At 40.1% G+C, this 12,841-nt stretch overlaps 2 protein-coding genes across 2 annotated transcripts in view; both read left to right on the top strand.

Annotated features, from left to right (window-relative positions):
• Window positions 1-2,491, top strand: part of Snrpb2 (small nuclear ribonucleoprotein polypeptide B2) — a 424,915-nt gene extending 422,424 nt beyond the window's left edge. Inside the window, exon 8 of the mRNA XM_051183270.1 lies at window positions 2,480-2,491. The gene's annotated coding sequence lies outside the window, so the exon portion shown is untranslated. The remainder of the gene's footprint in view (window positions 1-2,479) is intronic.
• Pcsk2 (proprotein convertase subtilisin/kexin type 2) overlaps window positions 1-12,841 on the top strand; it is a 240,671-nt gene that overhangs the window by 22,006 nt on the left and 205,824 nt on the right. The window lies entirely within an intron of this gene.

Raw genomic sequence — 12,841 nt, 5'->3', positions numbered from 1 at the left:
GAGTAAAGCGATAGCACCAAAAATGCGCATGTGTGCATGTGAAAGTGTGTATGTACATGTGTCAGTGCATTGTATGAGAGTGTCTGTGTGAGTATACATGCATGTGTGTGAGAGTGTGCAAGTATGTGTATATGTTTGTGTGTGCGTGCATATGTACGTGTGAGTGTGTGTTAGAGTGTATGTTGTGTGTGTGCATGTGTATGTGTTTCTAGGAAGAACGAAATAAATGCCTACAATATGAGAAGTTTTACTGGGGGTGCTCAGTTGAGTATCTGGGAACCTAACATTGTTTTTAATGTCTCAGTTATTTATAATACTAGAATTATTCTTAGAAATGGAGGAATTCATTTATCCGCACCGCACCACTGAGTATATGGGCGGAAAGGGCCTTCCCCTACTTGGAGGCACACAGCATCTCTCTTCCCTTCCTGATTGCAAAGTGTTCTCAAATAGCTGACTGTGTCAGAGGACAGTAGGTCTGGAGTCTGCACTCCAAAGATCAGAAGCAAAGCAACAAATGTGCAGATATATATTCCACTGACTTGTGATTGGTCAAGGTATCTGTTTATATGTTGCCCAAGAAGGAGCTTAGTAGAATTTCTGAATTTAGCCTCATTAGGACCAATTAACCCCTTTTGCTTGAATAACCCAGAGAAGACATCATGGTTCCCAAGGTTCCAGGGGATGTCACTCACAGTGTAGCTACTTGTGAGTTCCACTCACTTTGCCATGAATTTCATGGTCTCACAGATTCACCATGTTTACAAAGATGGGTGGGGCACAGAATTAGGAAGGAAGCTGAAGGGATACTTGGGAGAACTAAGCCTTTACACCACCAGTGGCCAGGATCTTTTTATCTTTTGTGCTTCTGTACAGATGCATATATCCATCCGTGTGTGTGTGTGTGTGTGTGTGTGTGTGTGTGTGTGTTACATATAAGTGCACACTTGTTATTGTATGCATAGGGGCTGTAACTCCAGTGTCTTCCTCTGTTGCTCTCCAGCTGATTTTTTGAGACATGGCCTATAAGGAGTAAGGTTTTTTCTCCCACCACCTAGTCTTGTCCCACCACTGCACCAGCCCCAAATAATGCACTGAGACTCTGTATAGATATAATGCTGTTGGCAAGTTACTTGTTTCTTATTGGCTAACTCTGACTTAAGTATTAACCCATTTCTATGTATTTCCACACGGTCTTACGTGGTCTTCTTACCGGGGAAAGGGGCCAGCGTCTCATCTCCCCAGTCTCTCCATCTTGACACCTCCTTACTACTTCCTCTTTCCTCCTCGTCTCCTAATCCCACCTATCTTGCTTTCCTATTGGCCAACAGTGTTTTATTCATTAAACCAGTATAAGAAACATATTTACAAAATCGCCTCTCTCATCAATGGCCTTTCAATGACTCTGGAGCTCAAGTTCAGCTAGGCTGGAGATTTTGCTTTCTGCACCCCCTAGCACTGGAGTTACAAGCAGACAACACTGCTCACGGCTTTTATGGAGATGCTGTGGGCCTGAACTCATGCTCTCATGCTTACACACCAAGCATTTTACCCAACTGGGCTAACTCCCTACCCCCCCCCAGTGTCTGTTTTTACAAAAATGAAGTAACTAGACCAAGCCATAGAGTATATATAACTCAGCTAGTTCTGCTAACACAGCCATGGAAAGTGACCTCAGTATATGACACTCAGAAGTGGTAGGGCCTGTGACCCTCCCGCAAGACATTCATGTTTAAATAGTAAAATATATCTACATTTAACTTGCAATTTAGAAATGATTTTAGACTTTCAAAAATGGTGTACTCATGTTCATGGCTGTGCTTTTTGCAATAGCCAATATGAGAAGCCACCAAAGTGCCCACCAATGTTTGAATGGAAAACAAAATGTAGAATGTGAGTAAGAAGAATGTGTTAATGCTCCATGTTAAAAGAGAAGGAACTCTGGCACATGCTCAGCACATCAGAGCATTGAAACACCATGCTTAAGTTAAATAAGCCAAGAATGAAAGGTCAAGCACTGTATGCTTCTACTGACAAGAGATAACCACCAGAGACAGAAAGTAGAAAATTGAGTGCTTGAGGGGGGTGAGTTTAATGGGTTATCATGGCTTCTTTGAATGTTACTCTGTTAAAATACTCTAGCAAAAGCAACTTAGGGAAGAAAGGTTTTTCTGACACTCTATTCAGGGGTATAGTTCATCAGGGCAGAGGAGTTGTGAGGCAGTAGGAGCCTGAGGCAGCTGGCTATTTCACGTTGCTGTAGTCAGGTGAATGCAGGGTATTTTCCACTTCCCCTTGGTTTTATGCACTCTGGAACCCTCTCAGCAGGGAGTGGTGCCACCCAGAACCAAGACTGTCTTCTTCTCACACCCACCAAGGGCATAAGGTCATCTCCCACAAGTATGCCTAGGAGCCCATGCCCCAATTCATCTTGATTCTACCACATTGATAAATGATGCTGAAGATCACACAGTAGTAGACTGGTTTTGATGTTTTAGTTAATATTTGGGGGAGGGGACTGGCCAAATCCTCACACATGTTAGTCAAGTGGTCTGCCACTGAGCTCCAGCCTCAGCTGTACTGGCTTCTTTGAAGTAGGGTCTGACACCAGAGCCCAGGTTGGCCTCACTACTGCTTCTTCGGTCTCTTAAACTGCTGAGAGTACAGGCCGGTGCCACCGCACTTGGCTGAGAGTTTTACTTGGAAATGGTAAACTGGTTCTAACAGTGGGAGGTTGACAATGGGTACACAGTGAAACGTACCTAATAGTCTGTATGTGTTAAAGTGGTTGAAATGGACATTTTGACACTACTTGTGTTTGCCAGAATCCTTTTAAAAGACAAATGATAAACAACAGCATGGAGAATTTGTTCCCTTTGTCCTGCCTTTAATCCAGCCTTCCCCAAGATGGCATCTTACATAATCATAGTACAATTGGTAAAAAAAACAGCAGCAAAGCATTGGTACTAATCATTCAGATCTTCACAAATTTTTCCAGTGGCCCCACAAACGTCCTTTTCTCTGATGCAGGCTCTAACCCAAGATCTGTAATGTATATATTTAACTGCCCTGTCTTCTTTGTCTCCTCAAATTTTGAAAATTTTTGGTTTTTCATAAGCATGGCTTCAAAGACTCTTGGCCAGTTATGGATTTGTCTGTCATTTCCACCTGAAAGAATACATATCATATATTTGTCCATAGAGCTTTACATAGGCATAATGTGTCCTTGCTGTGTATACCCAGGCATGTGACTACAGCATCTCATCATGGGCAATTCACTTAGTTCACTGGGTTAAGGCAGTTTTTTCTAGGTCCCTTTTATTTACCTGAGGTTCTATTTTCCACATTAACTTTGTCACCCGTTGGTGATGCTCAACAGCCACACTTTATAAATGATGATGCTCAGCTTCTATCATCATCTCCATGAGTCCACTGTAAGGACAATTTCCCTTACCTCCATTCAAATTTAGTTTCTAAAACTCAGTAAAAGAAGCCAGGATAAAAATAAAGTATGTTCTTCCAAAAGTCACTGGTACTTAACCACAAGTTCATATCTAGTGCTAAAATTCTCAGATTTATGGTGGCCTACTTAACAGGAAATAAAAGTCTAATTCTGTGCCAATCAGCAGTGGTCAAAGGCATATGATTTTAGGTAACCAGAGGCATTTTGACAATGTTTTCTTTCTCTCATCTACTTTTTTTTTTTTTTTTTTTTTTTTTTTTTTACGACTGAGTTGGGTTTTTATTGATATCCTATTGGATTTTTTTTATTTTATTTAATTTTATATAACAGTCCAATTAAATGAATACAAATATTTATACACAATATTTGGGAATTTGGGCGTCGTTCTTTCCAAACTACTTCCTGCTGGTAAGGGGCGCTGTCTTGGGGGATTCGAAGAAGATTCAGATATCCTGGCTGTAGTCTGTAGGGCTGTTTTGTCCAGCTGTTTTGAATGTAGGATCAGCTTGTACTCTGTTTCAGGCGGTCTGGCGTGATCAAACCACATTAGTCTGGAAGGAATCCACATCTTTTCATTTTCTGTGGAAACAAAAATAGAAATCCTTTTCCCCAGTAACTTGTCCTTCAACTTAAATTTTTGGAGTCAAAGCATTTTTTTTTTTTTTTTTAGTTTAAGCCTATAATTCACATCACCAGATGAACTAGGATACAAGGTGTATTCTAAGAGATTCATATAAAGTCCCTCACAGAACTGGGAAGGGACAAGTCCCCCAGAGCTCAGGTGAAGTGGGGGAGGACAGCGAATGGAGAGAGAAGTAGGAGAAAATGGGGGGGGGGGGGAAGGAAAACATGTGCGACCAGGATATATTGAGCCTGGTTAGGAATAGAAGATAGGAAAGAGAGAGAGAGACAGAGACAGAGAGAGAGAACATAAAAGAGTAGGCCAATATTTGTTTGAAGATAAAATTGAACACAAAGAAAGGTTGAGAGAACTATAAGACTGCTCCCAACTAACAAGTTGAGCTTACGTGGAAAGGCTATCATAAATGCCCTTCCCGAAGAGTGAGATCAACAACTAACTTCTCCATGGAGCCCTCAACTAATGCCTGTTGAAAACAGGATCAAACACCCATACATAAACACTGAGTCGAACTAGAACCCGGATGCAGATGGAGAGGACAAGACCATGCGGCAGAAACACATAGAGACAGCTTACCTGAACAAGGAGGAGCTAACGGCCACTATACTGATAGCTGGGAAGCCAGCATGGGACTGACTCAGGCCCCCCTAATTATGGGTCTCAGCCAGAAGGACTGAGCAGTCTAAGAGACCTCAGACAGGGGAGCCAGGATGTATCCCTGGTGCACAAAAGGACTTTGCGAACATATCCCCCATGGAGGGATAACTGCCTTAATCTAGAGACAGGAGAGAAGCCCTAGTCCCTACTTCACAGGACCTGTCAGATCTACATGACCCCAACTGGATGGCACACCCCTATATATGGAATTGGGGTGGGGGATGGGAGGGGAGGGTGTTTAGAGTGCATGTGAGAGGGCAGAGAGGGTAAAAAGGGAGGGAAGGAGGGAGGGAGAGCTGGGGGGAGGGTGCGAGGAGGGAGGGAGGGAGAGGGAACTGGGATCGACATGTAAAATAATATATTAAACTCTCATCTACTTTTTAAAACTCAGATCTTAACATTACCCCAAGCACAGGAGTAGGGTTAAGTAGAAAATGTATTCAACAACCATTGAGGCTGGAAAATGCACATGAACTATGTTATATTAAATATGCTCTAGAAAATCTGGTTTTTAATGAACAGGAACTAAATTACAAAGGCTACAGTGTTCTGAAGACTTTCTCTGCCATGCCAGTCCCCTGGTAGAGCTGGCTATGGTCCTGAAGCCCACCCTATAGCCACAGACCTGATCCTAGCCCTCTCCTCCCAAGACAAGAATGTCCCAGCTGAGCCCCTATCAGAGTTGCTAAGGCTGACGTCATTAACAGACAGATAACTAATCTTATTACAACCTTCCAAGTTGCCCTAAAAGCTGAGGGAATAAAGCATTTTTTTTCCATTTGCCTACTTCTTTCCTATTATCTACTGCTAAAGATAAAAAACCTAAATGTAGTAGCATAAAGCAGTAACTATGTCATTATGGTCATGTTTAAGTGTTAGAAATTCAAATAATTTAAAGAGAAGAAACTTTAATGCCAAATAAACATGTGAAAATACCCAAAACTTTTATAACAAAGAAACCCAAGTAAGGTGTTATATTTATTTACCAAGTTGACAAATATTTAAACATCAATTAATAGCTACAACATTTCATGTTGTTGAGAATACAGAAAAATGGAGGTTTGTATTCTTGCTCTGGTCTTGGTAGATTTTGGAATATACAGCCTTAGGGGAGACTTGTAGAAGCATACTGTTCCTTACCACACTGAATGTAGTGATAACAAAATAAGGCTTACCTAAAGATCAGAGTGCAACATAGGTCTGGGTTAGAAGGCCTGGGCAGTCTAAGGGACCTCTGACAGTGAAACCAGGATGTATCCCTGGTACACAAAAAGACTTTGGGAGCACATTCCCCATGGAGGGATACTCCCTTAGCCTAGAGACAGGAGGGAGGGCCTAGTCCCTACTTCAAATGACTAGACAGATTTTGTTGATCCCTCCTAGAAGGTCTCACCCTCCCTGTAGAGTGGGGGGTAGGATGGTAGGGTGGTTGGGGGCATGGGAGAGAGGGAGAGGGAGAGGGAGGGGTGATATGTAAAATAAGAAAAAATTTAAAAATTAAAAAAAGACAAAAAAGACATCATACCCATTAGAAAGATAACAGTAAAAAAAGTCAGATAACACCAAATGTTAATAAGGATTGAGCAGACTAGAACACACAGATTCTTCTCATAGGAATGGAAAATGTTATCACCAGTTCAGAAAATACTCTAGAAGTTCAGCAAGTGATCAAAAATAACATTTGACCCAAAATTTCTACTAATTTTTTGACATATAAGAGAAATGTAAAATTTTGTCAATATTAAAAACTGTACATAAATATTTGCGGGCACATACTTGTAAGATTAAATTGATGGAAATAATAAAAAACCAAAATCAGAGTGCAAAGCTAGTCAAACTAGTTAGTCATAGAGGCTAGGCAATGGTGGCACACACATGTAATCCCAGCTGTCATTCTGGCTAGCCATAGAGGACAGGCAGTGGTGGTACACACCTTTAATCTTAGCACTTGGGAGACAGAGGCAGACAGCTCTCAGTTAATTCAAGGCCACCCTGAGCTACATAAAATTGATCCAGTCTAAAAGAGGAACAAAGCTCACACAAAGGTGATCTCAGCATTTAGGATCCCATGCCTTGAATCCCAGCACCAGAGGAATATAAGCCTAGAGTAGACAGGAGCTCAGGGCAATCTGAGGTTTGGTGGAAGCAGATGCAGTCTGGAGATGGAGTCTGAAGACAGGATCGGTCTGAGCATTGGTAGAAGTAATAACTCTCTAATAACTGGCCCCTTTGCTTCTCTGATCTTCAGCTTTATCCCTAATATCTGTGTCTGGGGTTTTATTATTAACACCAACTAGACTTTGTGCAACAACTGAGCAATCCTGAGATGTAGCAAAATTTCATCTATGCATAGTGTCCATTGTCTGTTATTGTAACAAAATACCCTACACAATTTATAAACAGAAAGAGATTTAGGGGCTGCCAGTTTGGGAGACTTTGGGGGTCTGTGACAAGGTAGCATATTAACACTGCTCAGGTCATCATTAGAAAGCAAAGGAGAAAGAGGAAGCAACTAGATGACTTTGTGACATGGACCTAAGGACCTGAAGACCTCTGAGTAGGCCCTACCTTTTACAGTTGTCCACCACCTCTCTACAATGACAAGTGACAACCAAGACACCAACTCGGGCTTCAGGAAGACTTTGTAAACTTAAACTATGGCACCGCCACCCTCTCAGATCCACTTTATTTATGTAAACTAGTGGAGAAATCCCTTCTTTTATTGTCGGTTTTATTTATCTGAGCATTTTCTCTTATTTTTATTCTCAATGCTAATTCCAGATTTGTCATTTTGTTATGTATTTTAAAGAATAACTTCCATTGGACTTTATATTTTTCTATATTCTGTTTCATTTATTTTTAACAAAAGTATTTTAACTTTGTTATTCTTGGGATTGGTGTGGTGAGAAGGGTTTCACTGAGTCCTGGAATTCATGATCCTCTGCCTCTGCCTCCCTCCTGCTGGAATTACAGTTCTGTGACTGTGTGGACTCAACTTGCTCTTTATGTTTTATCAGATGTAAAGTTATCTATGGATTCCAGATCTTTCTCTTTGTTCTCTTCCTTCTCTTCCTCTTCCCCTATCTTCTTCTTCACCCTCCTCTTTTTATTCCAGGGACTGGGATTGAACCCAGGACCTTAAGAATAGTAAGAAACCCTGCTACCACCGAGCTACATCCCCAATCCCTTTATTTTCTAATGGACATTTTATAGCTACCAATATTCCTTTAAACATTGTTCTGCCTGAATCCATAAGTCTTGGTAAACTTCCTTTGTTTTATTCAACTCAAAATACTTTCTAATAGATCGCATAATTTTTTCTTTCACTTATTGATAGTTTAATAATATATTGTTAATTACATGTTCCTGAATTGCATGATTTTCTTTGTTTATTGTTTCTTTAATGTCATTATAAAGTGTGATCAGAAAGCATATTCTGTGTTTTCACTATTTCTAAATTTATTTACACTCATTCAGTATCCTAACATGTGGTATGTTACATGTATTTGAGAAGATATATTTTTCTTCTACTTCTAGACAAATACTGCAAAAAGGCGTCTGCTAAGCCTTTTTGGTTTATAGTTTTGTTCATGGCTTCATTTTACTCTTTGATCTTCAGCTAAGCATTTCAGTCCTAATGCAAGTAGGTCTTTCAAGTCTCTAACTGTGTCCATTACCTTTGCCCATAGAAAGAATGGGCATATTTGGGCTCATCTTTTCAGAGGCTCTTGTCTGTGATTGATTCTCCTCATACCATGGTGTAGAGGGTGACAGAGAAAATCCACTTACACAACAAATTAAGGGGAAAAAAAGAAGAAAGGGTCCCTCAGTGACTAAAGTACCACCATGGGCCCCACTTCTTGACTATTCCACTAACTTCAAGAAGCTCTACCCTGGAAATGAAGTCTTCAACATATAGACTTTTAGGAGACATTTAAATCCAAACTATAGCACCAACTGGATAATTATTTCCTTTCTCCCTACAATTCTACCAGGTATTGTTTCATCTTTTAGAGTTTGTTAATAGGTGAATTACATATTTTTATAGTTTCATGTCATTTGATGGACTTATTTGTATCATCATAAATTTTGTCTTAAATGATTTAGTTAGATACTTATGTAGCAACACCTGTTATTTTACTATTGCTTAGATAATATATTTTTTCATATGCTTTCATTTTCACCCTGTTTGTGTATTTGGATCTGACATATACTTCCAGGGAATAACACATTGTGCAGTCACAAGTTGCATGTTTTTCTTATCAATTCTGCCAGTTTAACTTTTGACTGAAATATTGAAACTTTTTCCTTAATAGTGATAAGATTTACATATGTCATTTTCTATTTCTTATCTACATGAGTATATATTCAGTTTTTGGGCCACAATTGAATACTTGAAACAGGCTACTTATAAAGTTAAAAAGAGGTTTGCTTTGCCCCAGGGTCTTTTAGGATTAGAGTCCTAGATCAAGTTGTATCATTGATTTGGACCTCTGAGGAGGACCTCTGTATGGCAGTGGTGAGAAGCAACATCAGAGCCAGTGGCCACATCTCAAGCCCTGAGAGATTAATGCACTAGAAACCCCTTTCAGGAGACACCTCAAACAAACTATGGGCCTTCTGCAAATCCCTAACCCCAAAGTATCTATCACTTCCCATTAAAACCAGCCTGGGAATCATTGGGACACACCCATCCAAATCAATCACATACAAGTTTGTTTCGCCATTCTTTCATAACTGCCTTTTTGTTTTAAATGTTATCCAGAGTACCATCTTAAGCACTATGATTATTTTATAATTATAGACTATTATATAAATTGACAAAAACAAGTAATTGATATTAAAGGAAAATTAAAATAAAAATATCATTTAGTATACCATCTTTATTTCATGATTTATTGTTTGTTTTCATTGCTTTGGAGATTACAATTAAGATATTAAATAACCTGTCTCAGATTTAAAGCTACAGTGACCAGTATACAAAAATGTGGCTCCAAGGGGGTCAAGATAATGATGAGGAAACCTACAAAGACATCTGACCTGAGGTCGTGGGAGCTCCCTTGAGCTCTAGACAGACAGCTAGGAAGCCTGCAGGAGCCCTGAGTAGGCCCTCTGCATGTGGACAGATGTGTAGCCTGGTCTGTTTGAGGGGCCCCTGCAGTGTGACTGGAATCTATTCCTGGTGCATGAACTGGCATTTGGAGCCCATTCCTTATGGTGGGATGCCTGCCCAGCCTTGATGCCTGGGGGCAGGGCGTGTCCTGCCTCAACTTAATATGCCAGGCTTTGTTGACTCCCCATAGGAGGCCTTACTCTATCTGAGGGGTGGATGGCAGAGAGGTGGAGGGAGAGGGAGGAGGAACTGTGGTTGGTATGTAAAAAGAATAATTTTTTAAAGGTGCCATAAAAACAATAAAAAACCCTCAGAGATTTTCTGTTTCTGGATATAAAAAAAAAAAAAAAAAAGTAGATCCACTATTGCTATGCTCTCTTCCTCTTCCTCTGTTTATGCTATGTTTGTTATACAAATTTATTGTTACACATTGTAAGCCAATAAATACAGTTTTATAATTATTGGGTTGTTTTTTTTTTTTTTTTCGAGACAGGGTTTCTCTGTGTAACTTTGTAGACCAGGCTGGCCTCAAACTCAGAGAAATCTGCCTGCCTCTGCCTCTATAGTTCTAGGATTAAAAGCATGTGTCACCACTGCCCGGCCCTAATTATTGTTTTATGCTCATCATTTAAATCAGGTAGGCCAAAAAAACTGTTACAAGCAAAACTTCATTTATAATCTCATTGTTAGTCAACTTTCTATCAGTGATGCTAAAGCTGTGAGACATCAGCATGCAGGAGCAAATTCATGAGAACATCAGCACACAGTAGGAAAGGTATAACACATCAGCACACAGTAGGAAAGGTGTGGCACATCAGCACACAGTAGGAAAGGTATAACACATCAGCACACAGTAGGAAAGGTATGGCACATCAGCACACAGTAAGAAAGGTATAACACATCAGCACACAGTAGGAAAGGTATGGCACATCAGCACACACAGGAACACAGCCTTATCTTGGCTCTTTTCAGAAGCTTCAGCCTGTGACCTATGGGCTCTCTTCCCTTGTGCCAGATGTTGGGAATAATATAACAGTGTAGGGATACGGGAAGGAAAAGCCCAGATGTGAGAGACAGAGAACAGGGCAGAGATGGAATGTGCCTTCCAAAGACACCCACCCACACTGCCCTGCTTTGAGCTAATTCCCCTAATAGACTCCATATGCTGTCATTTCCACCACCTCCTCACAGTGTACCAGATGGGAATCTTCAAGACAGGAGCATCTGGGAGACAACCCAGATCCAGTCTACAGCACTGTCCTGTGTGTGAGCCATCACTGAAATCCATCACCGCTTCCTCTGCACTTTTGTAAATGTCTAAAAGTCTTTCATTTTAGCTGAAGCTAATGATTCCTGCTGAGAAACTGTCCCTTATTTTGTTTCTCTGGGGCTATATGAACTTCTTTATTTTTGAAGATTAGTTTCATCAGATCCAGAATTGTTGGTTAATGGGTTTTCTTTTGGCATTGAGAATATGCTATCCAACTGTCGTGTGAGCTCCATGACTTCCAAAAGGCAGCCAGGTGGTTTTTGCATGTTCTATTTCAGATTGTATTCAGCACTGGGTAAACTCGAGGCCTTGTGCATTCTATTCAAGCACAGTATTGCTGAGGTCCACCCCTGGCAGGAAGTCAGCTTTGAGTCTCACTGAGCACCTCACACACATTTTTGGCTCAGTGCTCATGATCTCGTGTTTTCCTCTTGGCAGGTTGACCACTGTATGTATAATACACAACTTTCTGATTTTATCTTATTCTTATCTTATTGAGCTGCTTAAATAGGAATATTAACGGTGTTTGTAAAATTGTGGAAGTTTTCAGCCATTGTTTCTCCCTGTCTATTTCTCTCCTCTTCTTGTGAGACTTCTACTGTGTATAAATGGTAGGCTTGGTAGTGTTCTCTTCATTACTTAATTCTTTATCTGCTAAAGCAGGTCATCTCAATTGAACTGTATTTGTATTTATTCTATCAAGTTAAATCTATTAAGGTCCTCTAAGGATATTTTTCATTCATTATTATACTTTCTACTCCATAATTTATCTTTTTCTATTTCTATCTTTTTATATTGTCTACTTGATGATTCAGTTTCATATTTTGCTGTCATTCTGTAGACTATATGTCCCTTTTAGCTGTTTGAATATATTTAAAGTCTTTGTCTAGTAAGTACAACAGCAAGTCTTGCTCAGAGGGTTTTTATTTATCCTCCCCTCTTCCTATGTATGGAGCACATGTCTTGCTTCTTGAAATGCCTCATGATACTTTTACTGAAGACTGACATCTTATGGAACACCATGTAGCAAATCTGGAAGTGAGATTCACACCTCTCCCTGTGTTTAGGTTGATGTTCTGGACCTTATTGTTGCTGTGTTGATTTATTTATGTGCATGTTTATTGAATTTCCTAGACCAATTCTCTGAATTCTGTGACTTCCTGAGTTCTCTACTGGACTCTTCTTGTTTCGCCTGGTGGTCAGTTAAAGATCGGACTGACATTTTCTTAAAGGTAGTGACTGGGTAAGGTTTTCTTACCTTTGCTGGCAAGCTTTTAATACTTCTTAGAGTACACCTTCAAGGCTCAGGCAGAAGTTTACCCAGTCTGTTTTGACCTTCAAATGCCATTTCCATAGAACTACAAGATCAGTCAGAAGCGAACATGTGAGATCTTTTTAGATATTTTCTGATTACACTAATGTTCTCTTGTAGGTGTTGTTTTCTAAGTCTCTATGAGCATTGTAACTAGTAAAGCCCTTGTGACTCTCTCTCTTTCCCTCTCTCTCTCTCTCTCTCTCTCTCTCTCTCTACCTATCTATCTATCTCTATCTCTATCTCTTTCTCTCTATTTCTTTCTTTGCAGTTCTTGGGCCAGTTGCTCTTGACCACAATTGTCATTGCTAGCTTAAGAAGTTCAGGTGTTAGGTATTTGCCATGAACTGCCCTCAACATATGTTCATATGTTCCAAAGATAAAAC

This window comes from Phodopus roborovskii, unplaced genomic scaffold, assembly GCF_943737965.1.
Source record: "Phodopus roborovskii unplaced genomic scaffold, PHOROB, whole genome shotgun sequence".
NCBI classification, from domain to species: Eukaryota; Metazoa; Chordata; class Mammalia; order Rodentia; family Cricetidae; genus Phodopus; species Phodopus roborovskii.
This window is presented reverse-complemented; position numbering and strand designations above follow the sequence as displayed.